The 16521-nt window shown below is 35.1% G+C and overlaps 1 long non-coding RNA gene and 1 pseudogene across 1 annotated transcript; one reads left to right on the forward strand and one right to left on the reverse strand.

Annotated features, from left to right (window-relative positions):
- Positions 1 to 1522: 1522 nt before the first annotated feature.
- On the reverse strand, positions 1523 to 1871 carry LOC145124426 (uncharacterized). The gene is made up of 3 exons (XR_013715615.1): positions 1821 to 1871; positions 1643 to 1736; positions 1523 to 1552 (listed from the first exon to the last, which is right to left on the reverse strand). It is a non-coding gene; the product is annotated as an uncharacterized LOC145124426 (long non-coding RNA).
- A 12117-nt stretch (positions 1872 to 13988) lies between these two features.
- LOC145125634 (AT-hook motif nuclear-localized protein 23 pseudogene) lies at positions 13989 to 15188 on the forward strand (annotated as a pseudogene).
- The last annotated feature ends 1333 nt before the right edge of the window (positions 15189 to 16521 follow it).

Consider the following 16521-nt stretch of genomic DNA (forward strand, 5'->3'; position numbering starts at 1 on the left):
GCATTTACGACGCGCAGTTATGAAACGCAATGCGTATCAAGGAAGGCCCTGTCATAAAGGAAGACGACACGCATTTTCGTGTCGTAACCTTACGACGCACCTGTTTATGACACGCAATGCGTATCAAGGAAGCCCCTGTCATTAATGAAGATGACACGCATTTACGTGTCATAAACTTCAGTAACCATTTACGATATGCATTTACGACGCGTCTTTACGATATTCATTTACACATAATACAAAAATATGTAAACAAATATATACCAAAACAATCAATTTCATCCAATAACATCATGTCAAAAAATTGTAATACATTGATATTAAAGGGATGTGATTGTATATTGTTATTAAGAGGTTTTCCCTAACTATATAACTTAACACTACATTATATTAAGGGACACCTTCTGCAATGTAATGCTATACAAACTAAAAAGATATACACAAAGATGATAAACATCAAATTCCAACTAAGTACAGTTGCATCTTGCCTTTCATAATTCTTTAAGACTAATGAACCCCTGCTCCGATAATTCTTGTGACATGATCAAATAAAAGTTAAAATATTAATATGATAATATAATTATTATAAGAATCAAACATGGAATGTTAGTTGTAAAAGACAAAATTACCCTTTTCTCCATCCAAAGAATGTGGGATTTGGAATAAATACACTACAATATGAATTACCTGATATCAACAATGACCATCACAAATGTTGGACAAGTTATACTACACATCTAATGATTTAAGCGTAATCCAGCAAAACCTTTTATCTCAAACTAGTAGAGGCAATCATAAGACATTATCTCTTTTATTTTAAGCGGTAATTCAAACACATAAGTTACAAGATGGAGATAATTATTTACAGTTATTGGTGATTCAAATCAAATAGGTGCACAGAAGAGAAGAGCAGCAAGTACCTCTAGACTGGCCGAGTGAAAAGGCTGATAGCAAACATTGGCCCTTAACTGCCCCTTCTGAAGAGAAGATGACAACATGTTCCCAATTGCATTCTCCTCACCAATGGATCCAATCACTTCAACTGCATGACTTTCATCAGGTCTGCCAGTTGCATCCAACTGCCTTCAATTAATAGATTTAATTTAATTTAACCAAATTAATTAGCATATAAAAATTTGTAACCTTATTTATATGAAACATAACATGTGGACCCTATTAATTCCTTTTTTAATCATTTTTTTTTATTTTAACACTTGTTTTCATTTAATAAATAGAATAGGAAGATTAGTATGAAAACAGAAAATAGAAGGGTATTTGAATTATCCTCTTTAAATATCAAGGAATTTCAAATTCATATTTGAAAAAAAAAAAGCGAAGCTAACTTCACAAAATATGAAGGAATTTGACTCGAATGAATAGAAAACTAATTTAGAATATTAAAAGAATTTAAAAAGATAATCATACAAAATATTATGTTTTCATATCAAAAGACGATCATTGGTGATGATCATTCCGACCATACAACTATGCATAAGGCCTCTTGGTAAAAAGACAAAATTAACCCGAGTTGACCAGGATAGTGGGTCCCTTGCTGAAAATGAACATTATAAAGAACATAAATTTCTCTTGTTTGGATGTATTCATTATAAAAATTAGTTGTTATGTTTGAACTTAAATTCACCTGTTCCATGTAAATGTTGACTCAAGTTTCCATTTTCAATGAACTCATACACCAAAAAAAGGGAGCCCTCCACACAATATCCTATTAAACACACCTGCAAAATATAAAGTCAAATGTTAAAAAATATGGTCAACTCAAAATCTTGATAAATATATTTATCAATTGAAATACTGCATACCAGGTTTAGATGATGAACATGTATTAAGACCTTTAATTCGGCTAAAAATTCTCTTGATGCTTGCATATGCATCTTCTTGATAGCAGCTTTCCGAAAAAGTTTGCAATAAGGAATTTAAAAAAAAGTAACAAATAATACTAGATGAATGTATAGACAAAAGTGAAAAGTCTGTTTCTTGTTTATTTTTTTGAACTGAAAATGAACTGTTTGAATACGAGCAAATGACCGTTTTACCCTTTTTATTTATTTACTGTAAATTTAACAAAAACGGACCTCAACATTGAAGAGTTGTACCCATTAAGTCATTAAGTGAGAAAGAAACAACAACTTAATACACGTGTTGAATATCAACATCATCATACTTCGTGTAAGATTAAAGTCAGGCTAAATGCAAGAATTAACATATAAAATAATATAATTATATCTAAAACTAATATTCCAAACCTCGCCTCTGAGTTTTGCATAATAAACAACACCAAAACCACCTTGACCAATCTTATTAGCAAGACTGAATTCATTTGTAGCCTTTGAAAGCTCTTCATATGAAAACTCCACTAATTTTTCAACTGTTATCCCTGTAAGCCCAGGTGAGGCACTAACAGGATGACCACTGGAATTTGAACCTCCAATTGAAGTGCCACCTGGCCCTAAGTTTGAAAAAGAACAAAAATCAACAAATAAATACACATTTTATCAATAGAAATGGAGATGAATTTTGTAATAAATACCTCGAGGAGACTGCATAAGTTGAACCTGTGCATTCTTTAACAAAGTTGGATTCTTTTCTGAACTCTTTTTTTCTGTAAAATCCATAATATAAGCAACCTGCAAGTAACAGCACCCCAGCTACTACTGCTACATCTATTCCACCTATGGCTCCCCCTGATAATCCTGTTTATGTGAATGTAGATTGTTGCTTCATAACTTCAAAACTCACATTTTATTCAAGAAAATATGGAAAAAAAGGCCATGGAAAATTGGGTCACCTGAGCTGCAAAAGATAAATACATGTGAATTAAAACTCACCTAAAATAAATAAATAAAATTCTTATATCCATAAAGCCATCACTTTACTTTTCAACCCATAAAAATTTATATAAATCCTACCCTGTGGGCAGTTTGAACATATGGAGACTTTCTTGAAAGAGCAACCTGTCCCATAAGGAAAAAAACAAAATCAATATCATAATTTAAAAACAATATTTGGTTGTAAATTGTAATACCTTAGTAGGAAACATTACATAACTGAATGCTAGCAGGACCTGTTTATCGGAACAACATTGCTTGAGCTAAAAACTATGTCCACCTATTACAAAGTTAGTGGATATGAGTTTAGGAGATTTGAGAAAAGGGGTGGTGTATATAGGGAATACCTGTTTAACAAGGGTATCGGTGTGAGGTATTTGAATATCACTCAAAGACTTCTTTGCAATGCCATTTTGTGATGGAGGTAACTCTTTCTTGGATTGACCTTTCATGATTCCATTATATCTTTCAGAACCATCAAACTTTCAGATTCAGTTGGAGGTGCAGTAGCTATGGTGGATTAAGATTGAGGTGCATATTGTACACTAAACAGATCCAGCCCATGGAAATTTCAAGATTCAGCTGAAGCTGCAGATGTGATGCCAAAAGAACTTGTTTTCTAAAATAACACAGATTAAGAGAAAATCAGAATTTCTAAATATATAATATAGAAATATAATACACACAACAATTTATAACCTGATTAGATTCTCATTTAGCCTTTGGACTGGAGACTCGAGCATTAGCATTGGCCACCTCATTAGCAAACCTGTCCTCTTAAATATTATTCATATTGATAATCATAGTTTCTTTTAGTTAATCAAGAGCTTTTTTAGAAAATCGATTCCATGGTTGAATCAGAGACGTTTCCTTGTCCATCTCCTTCAATGCCTAGAGTGATCATACCCCAGCTTCAATAACATGCCAAATAGAGTTTCTGCTTTGGTTGTCAAACCTACAGCAACAACAAAGAAAGATGTCAAACTTAATAACTAAGGGTATCCTTAATTAAAACAAAATACATTTCACCATCTTTGATGAGATTGTTAACAAGTTGACTAGCTGCTAACCAGCCATCACTAATAAACATTGATTTATTAGTAAAATTGAACCTAAATTCCAAGTCTTGTAGTTCAATTATCTTGTTCTCGAGTCCTTTTGGTGCATATCGATAGGCAAGGTAGCCAAAAGTGGTCTCATCTGGGTGAAAACCTAACATAGACATTATGTCAAGCACCTTGTGGGCGTGCATCAGTAACTGACCTAACAGAGAATGATTCGTGTTCATGGCGATACCCTCCAAAGCAGCTTTATGAGTAGACAAATTAAGTGTGTGATATATTAACCTAGTTCTAATATTACATAAGAAAATGATAAAGTAAGAGAAAGAAACCTAGGGTACATACATGGAGAAGAAGAGAATGATATTCAAACCTGGTGCCTCTTCTATTTTCGTTTCCTAATTTCCGATGCTTCCAATCTGACCATGAACCTTCGACTTCTAATCCCAAATCTGACCTTCAACCTTCGATTTATGATCTTCAACCTCTAACTTGAGACCTATAGTTTCGAAACCCCAAAACTGACCTTTCGAGCTTGACAACTTTTACGAGTATTGCAAATCTATCGGCCTTGCAAGGACGTCGGAGTATTCAGAAGTTGCTAAGATTTCACAAAAGCCATTAGATATCATGGGTAAGTTTATCAGAGAAAAATCTGGAACGAGTCAGTACCAGACGGAAGAAGAATCAGAATCTGAGGAAGAAAAAGAAGAAGAAGAATCTAGGTCGCCGGATCCGGAGAAGAAATAAGGGAAACTGAGTCAGGATGATGTGTTGAACTTGGGAGACGGTGGTTAGACGGTGGAAGAGTACGCTGATAAATTCGGATTAGCTTTCTATGATGGTGGTCCGATGAACCACCAGCCATCTCTACCTGGCGGTTTTAGTCCAGAGGTTCTCGATGATATGTACCAACAAGCAAGGCAAAACTCCGGGAACATAGCTGCCGGAAGTGCCAGTAGTGTCGCCGGATAGCCATCTGACCCGTTCTCAGCCTCGATTCCGGTGACAGCACCACCGTATGTGCAGATGTTAGTGGAGGAGCAGATGATGTGGCAGTAATATCAAAAAAGATGGATTGCAAGATCATAGGTAAACACACACACACACCTTTAAGTGAAGTAGGTTTGATACACAGTGTAGTGAAAAAGGTTATACATTTTTAAGCGCCTAAATCACAGTTGTTGATATCTGGCAATGGAAGCTCGGTTTGTTTCTTTATGGAAACCCCTAATTGCATTCCAATTGTAACTAGGGTTTCCAGAGATCTTGCACTATCGGGGACAAAAAAACCTTTAAATCACCGACGTTTTGAGTGTGAGGAGTCATAGACCCCCAATCGCTGACTCCATGAGTTCAGCTCCCTGATTGCAGAATGCGTATGAGTCAATGAGTAAAGAAAATGCATAACACCAGTCCCTATAGTGGCTTACAACACTGAGATAAAGATTGGACACATCAAAACAATCGTCGTCGCGAGGCAGTTGATCACGAAAGCAAGAGCAATTCTGCTATGAAGACGAAGGCCCTAAGGCTTTTTCTTGCAAATTAGCAGATGCGGGGGGTTTAATTTTTGGGATCCAATAGGTGGATGAAATCCCTCTTAAAATGAGTGTTTCATTAAAAAATTATAAAGCGACATATTTAGATGACGCACATTTTATGAAAGGCGTCCTCTGTATTTCCATTTTTTTCTTTTCTGACACTAATTTTAGGGCACGCACAAATACGTATCCTCTATCCTTCATATTTTACAAAACTGACATTATTTTTTAGGGCACAGACAAATGCTTGTCCTCTATCAGCGCGTGTCATTGTTTGCGCGTCATTAAAGGGCTGTTTTCTAGTAGTGTTCAGAAGAGGTAGACCGCGTACAAGATTACCAATGACGGGCTTGTTAATATCCTTGAAGTTCGGATAGGAAAGCCTTCTGTGTCATAGCCAACTATCATCTGAAGATGCTTTCGTAAGCAAGCAAATAGATGGTTTCCCTTTGATTGGATTCAAATTCAGAGGATATATCTCTCCTTTCCTTCTTGACTTCAGAAGAATCGCTTTGGATTTCTTTTCTATGATTTTTGAACCTTCATCATAAAAATACACCTTTAGTCCTGTACCTACAACCAATTGCGAAACACTTATCAGATTGTGTTGCAAGCCTTCAAAATATGCTACCTTCCGAATTGAGAATTCTCCATTCGTTATCATTCCATAGCCTTTTATTTCCCCAGTGGCGTTTTTTCCAAACTTCACTCATCCACCATCTTTTAGAGTCCGAAACTCTCGTAATTCTTCTCTTCTTCCTGTCATATGACGAGAACAGCCACTATCGATGCACCATTCTAGATCATACTATTCATCACGCATAACCTGAAAAATTTAGAGAGTTTTAGGAACCCAAACCATCTTGGGTCCTTGTGAGAATGTCTTTTGCACATAAAAATCTTAGTTTTATCAACCCAAAAGGATTTTCTTTTCAAGGTACGATTCATCCTTTTTTCCATTTTGAAAACTTCAACTTTTTTGTCACACAGATTAATTTCAACAAAATTAGATTCTGTTGAATATATTCCTTGATTTTTTGTGACATTCTTTTTTAAAAGTCTTTTTCCTCCTTTTCAAATTTGCTTCGTATGCTTTGAGAGTAATCTCTGGTTCTTAAGCAATTTTGTTTTCAACCTTAAAAACATTTGTTTTGGTGAGAAGTTTTGAAAACTGTGGTTTTGAAAACTGTGGTTTTGAAAACGGTGGTTTTGGAGAACACTTTGATTTTGGTTTCAGAATTTAAGACGAATCCTTATGTTGATTAGAAGACTGTGTTAGGTTGACAGAACTTTGATTGGAATTCATTTTCTTCCAAAAACGTTTTCTTTCTTTTAAATTCTTTCTATATCTAGCATTCAACTGCCTTTTCTTTGCATTTAATTCTTTAGCAGATTTATGAATGTTAGATTTCGGTTTTTCCTTTCTGACTGGTGGTTCATTATGTTCCGAAGAGGTTTCATTTGAAACATCTTTTGTGCCACTTGGTCCGGCCTTATCGTAACAAAGGTCCACATGATTCAATGGGTCTGAAATGTATTTCCCTTTTGTTTTCCAAGAGGTCATTTCTGAAAGACCTTTTGTTTCATCCGCATTATCTATCGACTTTGACCAGAAGAATTCATCACATCCATTTCCATTATCATCAGCAACCAGGGACGTTAGTTCATATGTCTCATTTTTATTCAGTCCTTTCTTTTACAAAAACTTGATTTGGAACAGTTTGGACTTTCGGAAAAATAGTTGCTTCTTCTTTCAAAACTTTAGAACCTTTGTTTTCAACAATTCGAACAAATTCGATTGAGTTTTCTAAAATTAGATTTTTTTTAGGTTCATCAAAATTTTGCATAAAAGCAGAACAATCAATTTCGTCCTCTACAGATATTTCACTCATTTCACTTTCATCAAATTTAGAATTGTTTTCGGAATCAAAAGTATTTTCTGAATTTAATTTTTTGCATATTAAGTCATATTTCTGCATAGCACTTAATATGATTTCTTCTTTATCTTTTTCATTTAACATTTCTTTTAACATGTTTTTATGGTCTTTGGACTGAATATATTCCCCGATTTTCTCAAGTCCAACCCTGTAAGAATCAAAAATGTCATCTGAAGAAACAATCGATTCGCATTTATAGCATTCAACATCAATTTCATTCTCTTTCAATTCAAGAAAGGGTAAAATCATTTTATGCAAACCTTTCCCTATTTCACAATCCAAATGCAACTGAGTAATATTAAAATATAAATGTTTAGCCATCAAACAAAAAATATTCTTATGTTTCAAAAGTGCAATACTATCTCTTTTAAGGTAAATAATATCATCTCGTGATCTAGTGAGCTCTACTTCCAATGCCTCTATTCTTAATCTTCTCTCTTCACTCTTAAATGTTACCCTGTTAAGTTGATCATTCATATTAGAATTACTAAGACAAGTTCTTTTTAAACTATCACTAAAATTAGAAATAGTATATCGTAAATCGTTTAATTCAAAATCATAACGAGACGTAGGAATGTTAAGAGATTTGATAATAGAATGTACCTTGTCAACCACCTTCTCGCACTCCTTCACTTGCTCCAAGACTGTCTTCGCAGCAAAACAACTGTCACAACTAGGAATTCTGATACGTTGTAGACACTTAACAAAGAATGACATTGTACCTAAAACTAGAAAACATGTATGGTGTTATTCAATGACAACAAAATTCCATCAAATACCCTATACAAACTTTCAAATAGTCAACAAAAGTTGGAAACCCTAAAAATCCCAGTTCAAGTCCATTTTGGAGTAGGATTTTCTTATTGGGCCTAATGGAGCAATAAGCGTCCAATTTGACTATTTTGGGCTTAGAACTCTTATATGGGCTCTAATTGAACCCACTTTCATTTATTTTAACATTTTGGGCCATAATGGACCTAGAATGAAATAAAATATTCTTATTGGACCATAACAAACTTAATTAGCTCTAAAGGGCCATAAAACTCATATCTTGATTGTTTTGGGCCGTGAACCATCTCCAAAGACCAATTGGGCCGAAAAACCATCAAATTGGGCCCATATTATGGATTAAACACAAAAGGCCCAAAATTCTTTTCTTTCTTTCCTCTTTCTCGGCCCAAAGAAGAAAACAAAAAAAATAGAAATTCATGGAATAAGGAGGGTTAGCCACCTCCTTATTACACCATAGACTTCCAAGCAACATCACATACCTCCATGCAACCATCCTATCATCTCTCTCTCTCCCCTCTCCTTTTTATCCTCGGCCGAAGACACCCAACACACACACACATTTCATCCATCTTATTCAAACAAAACTCTCTCTAGAAAGGTTCCTTCTTCTCCATAAATTTTCGAAGATCTAAGGTAGATCAAGGAGATTTCCACCAAAGACTCACTCCTTCCTTGGTAAGTCCTTACACATCTAAGTTGTATAACTTCATCCTTGTGTTAAGATCATTCATTCTAAGCATTTTTGTGATCATACTCTTAGAAAACCTCCATAAGTTCGAAAGCAACCCAAGAAAGCTTTCTAGGGCCGAGAATAGCATCAAACTTCTTCCATTTCTTCAAAACCGAGATCCACAAAAAAAGGTGAGTTCATACCCCTCTCTTTTCGGTTTTCACAAGTTTTATGGGGGAGAATACAAGTAAAATGTGTAGATCTATGTGTATGTGTATGCTATGTATGATTTAATGTATGTATGTGCGATTATATGTGTTTATGTGGTAAATATGTAACAAAAAGGGAAGAAATCACGAAATCTATGGCACAAGAAGGAAAACAAATATGAACTAAGATATATTACACTAAAAAAGTCAAAAAAAATACCCTCTAAGATTAAAATAAACATATTGCAACATAAAACCCATTTTTGGGCTTAAATTGTCAAATAAACAAAAGTTAGGTTAAAAATTGCCATTCACGGTTCTTCTTAAGGATCAAAAGAGTCAAAACAGTTAAAATAAATGTTCTTATGAATATTATGCTCTTCAAAGGATTAGAAATGTAATTTGTAGCTTAATGGGCCAATTTTTGGGCTTTTCGGCCCACTAAGCCCAAAATTGCGAAAAACATAATTTTCAAGGGACTGAAATGATAAATTCCTCAAAACAGGAGATAGAAAGGGTAAACAAACCAATTCAGGGGTTAAAATGATTTATTTTCCAAACAAGGATAAAAAATGTAAACTTTTTGGATTTTGGGCCAAAATTGTAAAAGTTGCGAAAAGTTGGGCTGTAACTGAAAAACTCTTTACTGGAAGGGCTGAAACTGCAAAAGAGTAAACTTTGAACTAAAAACATCACTTAAACAAGTCTATGGGTCAAAAATGCCAAGAAAATGGTTTAAGGGCCAAAAATGTATTTTTTTTTTAAATAAAGGGACTAAAATGGTCGTTTTTATTAAAGAAGGGCTGAATAGGTCAAACCAATATTTTGAGTCAAGTATTTTGGTTTAAGATATTTGAGTCAAAAGAATACCAATTTACAACTTATGAAAATAGAATGAAGAATATACATATATTTTCAAATATCATTATAAACAACCGAACGGTCCCGTGTCGATACGAAGATAACAATCGGCAATCAAACTTTCCAACAATTATACTATACTTAAAACAAGTAAATATCCAAATAGTTGGGCTTGAAAGATCCTAATCATGCTTATCGGACCTTCGTGGCCCATTGACATGACTTTTGGGCCTAACGCTAATAATAACACATGTCTATTGGGCCTCCTGTGACCCAATTACATGTTTAAGGGACCCTCAATGGCTTATATGTGCTATTGGGCCTTGGTGGCCCGTTAGCATTGCTAGTAAGGTCCAAATTTAATCAAATATGAAATGGGTCAATGTGTCCTTCGTATAACCAACAGCTTTAAATAACACGCGTAATTAGCAGGACCTTGTATTCCTCTTCTCCGTGTCTGTTAGGCTTATTTGAAATCAAAGTAAACAAATCCAGGTCGTTAATCAACAGTAATCAATTTTGTTTGGATTAAGTGAGTAATAACGGGCGACACCTCTAAGGGTCGTTCGTAGTCTGTAGTTATAATCAAAGTCTCCTGGAAGGAGAGCGAGAGTTTATGTATAGATCTATACGGGGGTGACTCCCCCACACCTCAGCTGTTCGCTACAGTTAGACTCGGCTAGTCTAGGGTGACAAAATCTTAAGATCAATCCCGACGTACGTTAGGTTGCCAAGACAGACGAACTAGTCATTATTATGCATGGTTATAACGACTCACATAATTAATTAAATCCAATACCATCCGAGTAATCAAGGAAGAGTAATCAAAATCATACGTTGTGGCGGTATAGCAATTTGAAAAACAATTATATTTTATGTTATCGGAAAACATCGGGTTTTTCGAGGGAAATCAATACCATTCGCTTGTATTTTTCTATAACTATAATACAAAACTTCCTTTTATACACATTTTGAAATCATTCATGCATCAACTTATGGATCTTCACACTTTGGTAAACAATTGTCTTTTCAGAAAATATCGGATTTTCTGGGTTTTATAAACTACACAAATCATTTTTATCACAACCTTGCTTATGAACTCACCAACATTTCATATGTTGACGTTTTTTTCAAAATAACTTGTATTCTCAGGTAACAGGTAAGCTGAAGGGTAATATCAAGTATATTAGGATGTTATGTTTTGAAAACTCTCAAACAATTTATGTTATGGATGTGTAATATTTAAAACAATGTGCTGGATGTGAACAATATCAGTTGTAATGTATTGATGCATGGTGATGTTTATGTTATGATTCATGTATATTCATTGTGATGATATTCAATTTAAGTCACGCGAGCCCTCGGACGTTTCCGTCGTCTGGTTTCGGGGGTGTGACAACAGCTCTCTGGCGCTTTTCCACCATCAGTAGCATATCCTCTCGGTTCCGAACAACCACTCTGAACCATCAAACACTTGCCTTCATAGCCTTGCTTCTCTGACTTCACCACAAAGCACCCGCCATAGGTGGGTTTCCTCACCTCATCATCCTCAGAGCCTGTAGACCACACTTCGACTCTACCGTCATCACATTCCTCTTACATTATAAACACTGGTTTCGCATTGGATATAATTTTCTTTTGAGTTCCTCTATCTTCTGAACGTAATACGCTTCGTCTTTCTCATTTTCCTTCTTCTCATTCTGCTTCCTCAGCATGCATTCCTTTGCAAAGTGATTCTTGCCATGACAGTAATTACAGTCATAACCAGAGTCACCCAATAACTTTTTTTCCTTTTTCTTTTCGTCATTCTGAGAGTTCTTGTAACTCTCATCCCTCGGCTTTTCTGAACTGGAATTGCCCTGCTTTAATTTATTTTTGTAACGAGAGAAATTCTTCTTAAAGAACTTCTTAGGATTGGACACCATTAGAGCCTTGTCTTCTTTTGAGATATCACTATCCGAAAAGTCAGATTCAGAATCATCTTCTGCTGACTTCTTTCCTTTCGCAACTAATGCCAAGGATCCAACACTGGAAACAAGCTTCACTTCCTTAGTAACTTCATCTCCGTGAGATCTCATAATACCCACGAGTTTGGCCAACGAGTAGCTTTTGAATTGTTCGTGACCCTTAACAGTGGAAACAATAGCCTTCCATTCGTATCTGAGTCCATTCATGAACGTGACTTTCTGTTCAATAACTTGACGCTCAAGATTGTGTTTGAGCATTCTGCTTAACAAATGATTGAAGCGATTGAACGTCTGATCTAACTTCTCATCATATTTTTGTACAAACGATCCAAATTCCAATAAGAGCATTGTTTGCAAAGAGTTTTCTAAATCAGCATCACCTGAATACAACTACTTCAGCCTATCCCTAATACGTTTTGTAGTATCGCATGCACTAACAAGACGAAAAGTGTCTGGAGGAAGAGAAAATCGAATGATTATCATTGCTTTTATATTACACATTAGCTTATTCTTCTCATCGTTTGGAACGTCAGTATGTTTAATAATGAGAGCATTATAATCAGCTAGAGTTTTGATTGCTTTTCTGGTACCCCGAATACGTGAATGTTTCCTGCGTCATTGTATGCCATATAGTAGAACCATGTTCTTCGATTCCAAGAACGTAATCTTCAAAGTGAAGAGCCCAGACTTCATAATCTTCTAGAAAGAGGATTGGAATCCTTGTCGTAGATCCCATGTTCTTTGAGAGATTGAACGAAAGAGCGTAAGGATCGTCGTTAAGCATATTGTCAAGAATTCAGTAAAACGAATATAGAACCAGATGTGTAAAACTTAAATCGAGTTCAAGGGTAATCTAGAGATCTAGATCTGGGATCAACAATCGATTGAGACGATTGAGACAACAAAAACAAATCTAAGAAAAATGTAAAACCCTAACAAAACCCTTTATTCGACAGAAGAATAGCGAATTGATTACACTATCTCATGCTCTGATACCAATTGTTAGGACGAAAAACGAGATGACGAATGCGGAATCTGAAGACAATCATGAATCAATCACCATAAAGTGCAAGTAATCTGTCAAAGGTTTTGTATCTTATTGATTTGAAATGGGACGTACAAAGAAACATTTTTGTGAAAAAGCTTACATCACAAGCTAACCTAAAGACTATATATAGGGAAAATAAAACAATTACCAAAAATACAAAACCCTAAAAAGCGTTTCATAATTAACAAAAAAGCCAAATCAGTTTCAATATCTCAAATACTCAACAACTTTAAAAAATAAACTGTGACAAAACCGATGTTAGGGTTTAGAGGACAATAAGGTTTTTGAAATCTATAGCTAGCCTAAATCTGCTTGAAAGGACCGTGTGATGACTTTTCGAATATGATATTTCAACTCTATGTATGGATACATGAAATCCATATTATGTGGATAATACTTCAAAGAACAGACACCTATCAAGACACTGATACTAGACCATAAACTATGGATTTATAGAATCTGAATTCTAATGATTACTAATGATAATAGTATTCAGTATTAGATATTGATTTTATCCCATAAATAAATGATAATGATTTAAGTTATATATATATATATATATATATATATATATATATATATATATATATATATAATAATATTTTTACAATTTCCTTAACAAAAATAATTTTCATGTCGGGGAATTGCACTAGAGCCCCCAAGGGGTTGCAACCTCTTTGACCTCTGCTATTTGTCCGAACCAAAATCAAACTTGTTTTATACAAATATACATTTCGTATCTTCTAACTTGTCTAAAATTAAAATTTGAATTTCATCGGTAACCGGTAAATTCCTATAAATTCCATTAGCAATCTATAATTTTCATTACATTAAAGTCACAGACAACCAATATATATATATATATATATATATATATATATATATATATATATATATATATATATATATATATATATTGGGTAAGTTTTATCAATAATCCTAAACAAAACGACCATGAGTTAACAACCGGCCAATACTAAAAGTTTGATTATTTTGAGGTGATATGTAACAAGTTGCAATAACACACAAAACATCAACCATAATTTGGAATGAAGATTATACTTTCCTACATATATAAGGAAACAAAATTCTCTCTCTCTCTCCACATGTAATAGAGAAAAGAATCCCCATGTGGTTCTTTTTTTAAAACCTAAATTTCCTCCATTACCACCATTCTTTATTATTCTTCGTCTCTTTCTCCCTGTTCCTCTCTTTTTCTACTTCTACATGGCTACCAATAACTTAGACTTGGGTTCTACTTCACCTTTCAACCTCCAACAAACCCTCCAACACCGTCCTGATCTCCACCTTCAAATCCCCCAGCAGGACTCCGAAGACGATACAAACCAAAACACCCCCGGTTCTGGTGATGGTAGCGGTCGCCGTCCTCGTGGTCGCCCTCCGGGTTCCAAAAACAAGCCCAAACCACCAGTCATCATTACCCGAGAAAGCGCCAACACCCTAAGAGCTCACATCCTTGAAATCAGTAGTGGGTGTGACGTTTTTGAATCTGTCGCTGATTACGCCAGGAAACGTCAACGTGGGATTTGTATAGTGAGTGGAAGTGGCACCGTAAACAACGTTAGTCTGCGGCAGCCGGCGGCAGCTGGATCTGTTGTGACACTTCATGGCCGCTTTGAGATACTTTCACTGTCGGGATCGTTTTTGCCTCCTCCGGCTCCACCGGGTGCCACCAGCTTGACAATTTACTTGGCTGGTGGACAAGGTCAGGTTGTAGGTGGGAATGTTGTCGGGGCTCTGGTTGCTTCTGGGCCGGTGATTGTTATAGCTGCTTCTTTCACAAATGTAGCGTATGAGAGGCTGCCATTAGATGAGGAGGAGGCAGCTGCAAGTAGCGGGGGAGGTGGTGGCGGAAACGGAGACGGAGATGGAGGCCCCAATCATCCCTTTCCAGACCCATCATCGATGGGTTTACCGTTTTTTAACTTACCCCTCAACATGCCAAACGTTCAGTTACCGGTGGACGGTGGTGGTTGGTCTGGTAACACGGCAAGTCGGCCGCCTTTTTGAGAAGAAAAAGGTCAGATAAGATTAATGGATCATCATTTCATCATTTACCATCACTTCAACTTTCTTTTAGTTTCATTTTCAATGAGATTGATTTGATTCGATCCACCTCTGTTGATCCAACTGTAGTGTTAGCTCGTTAAATTTGCGAATCAAGATCAAATCGTCTTCTTGTTGTTTGATACTGTGTTTTGTGAAACCATTTTCATCTTTTGAGTTTGTTTATACCAACTACCAAATATTATTACTTATTTTATTTAAAGGCAAACTTCTTGCGAAGAAGTGCCATGAAACATAAACAAATCTTCTTCCTTCTTGGGTTTGATGAGTTTTCAAATTTTCTTTTTAAAATGTTAAAGATGGTACATTTTAAATGCAATATGACGTTTTTCACATATTTAATTGTATAATTAACGTGTAGTTATCAGTTCTTGGAATCAAGAAGTATTTTAATCGATTAAGGAGTCCAATCAATCAATTTGACTTTTAATATTAGAAACAAATAGACTTTTAAGTTTTAATAACATTTAATAATACACTTAGTATACTTTCTGTATATATATGTAGGTTAAAGTTATTGTTCTTGACTGAACAAATACGAACTCCATTATTTTATTTTATTTTATTTATCTTTTTCTGAGGCAGACTCCATTCTGGGGTCTTAGTTCCTTGATAAATTCGATGGATAAACATGTGTTCCCAGGGATAATAATAATCTTGCCATGTGAAAGATCTACCCTTTTCCTGAATAGATGCTCCTTTCTTTTTGATTCTGAATAAAGATTTATAAATAAAGTTAATTGTTTACAACTCCAAGAGTCTCCACTTAATGAACCCAATTTTACGAATCATTATCTCCATGACGAGTACCTAGTTTCTAGGCTTTTCTCGCTCTAAAGTGGCACTAATATTAAGTTAATCATATCTATAGTGCTATATATACCATACTTTGTGAAAATAAAAGTACACTAAAGCATAGGGTTTTGTGTATACGTCTTCCCATAGATATACCATTTCTAGACCGTTGATCATCGTCATAGTTTCGGGGACCATGGTCTTTATTATCCTTTGTATCTTGCATTGATAAATTAGGGTTCATACTACAAAACCCTAAGAGATATGGTAAGTGTTCTCGTTGAAAAGCTTGAAATCGTGAAGCCCTAATCGAGTTTGAATGCTAAGATCATGTACTCTCGTCAAAGAGGCAAATGGGTACATGTGTATAGGAGTTTTGTAATTACTGTCTGCTTTAGGGTTATGAATTGCCAATTTTTCTTATGTATTTTCTCACCTGTGTTGTTTTCTCTCCCAATATACAGGATCGATACTCACTCCTATATTAGGTGAACCATGTCAATCTTTGTGTCTTATGTGATTATTAATCTTAACGAGTACTCTAGGTTGGGATACGTATACAATCCACATTGAGTTTCAAACAAAATAGAAAATCGTTCTTTTTAGGGTTTACTGAATGCCTTTAGCACAGCGACACCCAATTAATCTTAATATCTGAAAATTGAAAATCTTGATGAGTATTAGCTGTGTGTATTAATTAAAA

The sequence above is a fragment of the Lactuca virosa genome, chromosome 7, assembly GCF_052849685.1.
Source record: "Lactuca virosa cultivar CGN04683 chromosome 7, Lactuca_virosa_CGN04683_v6, whole genome shotgun sequence".
NCBI classification, from domain to species: domain Eukaryota; kingdom Viridiplantae; phylum Streptophyta; class Magnoliopsida; order Asterales; family Asteraceae; genus Lactuca; species Lactuca virosa.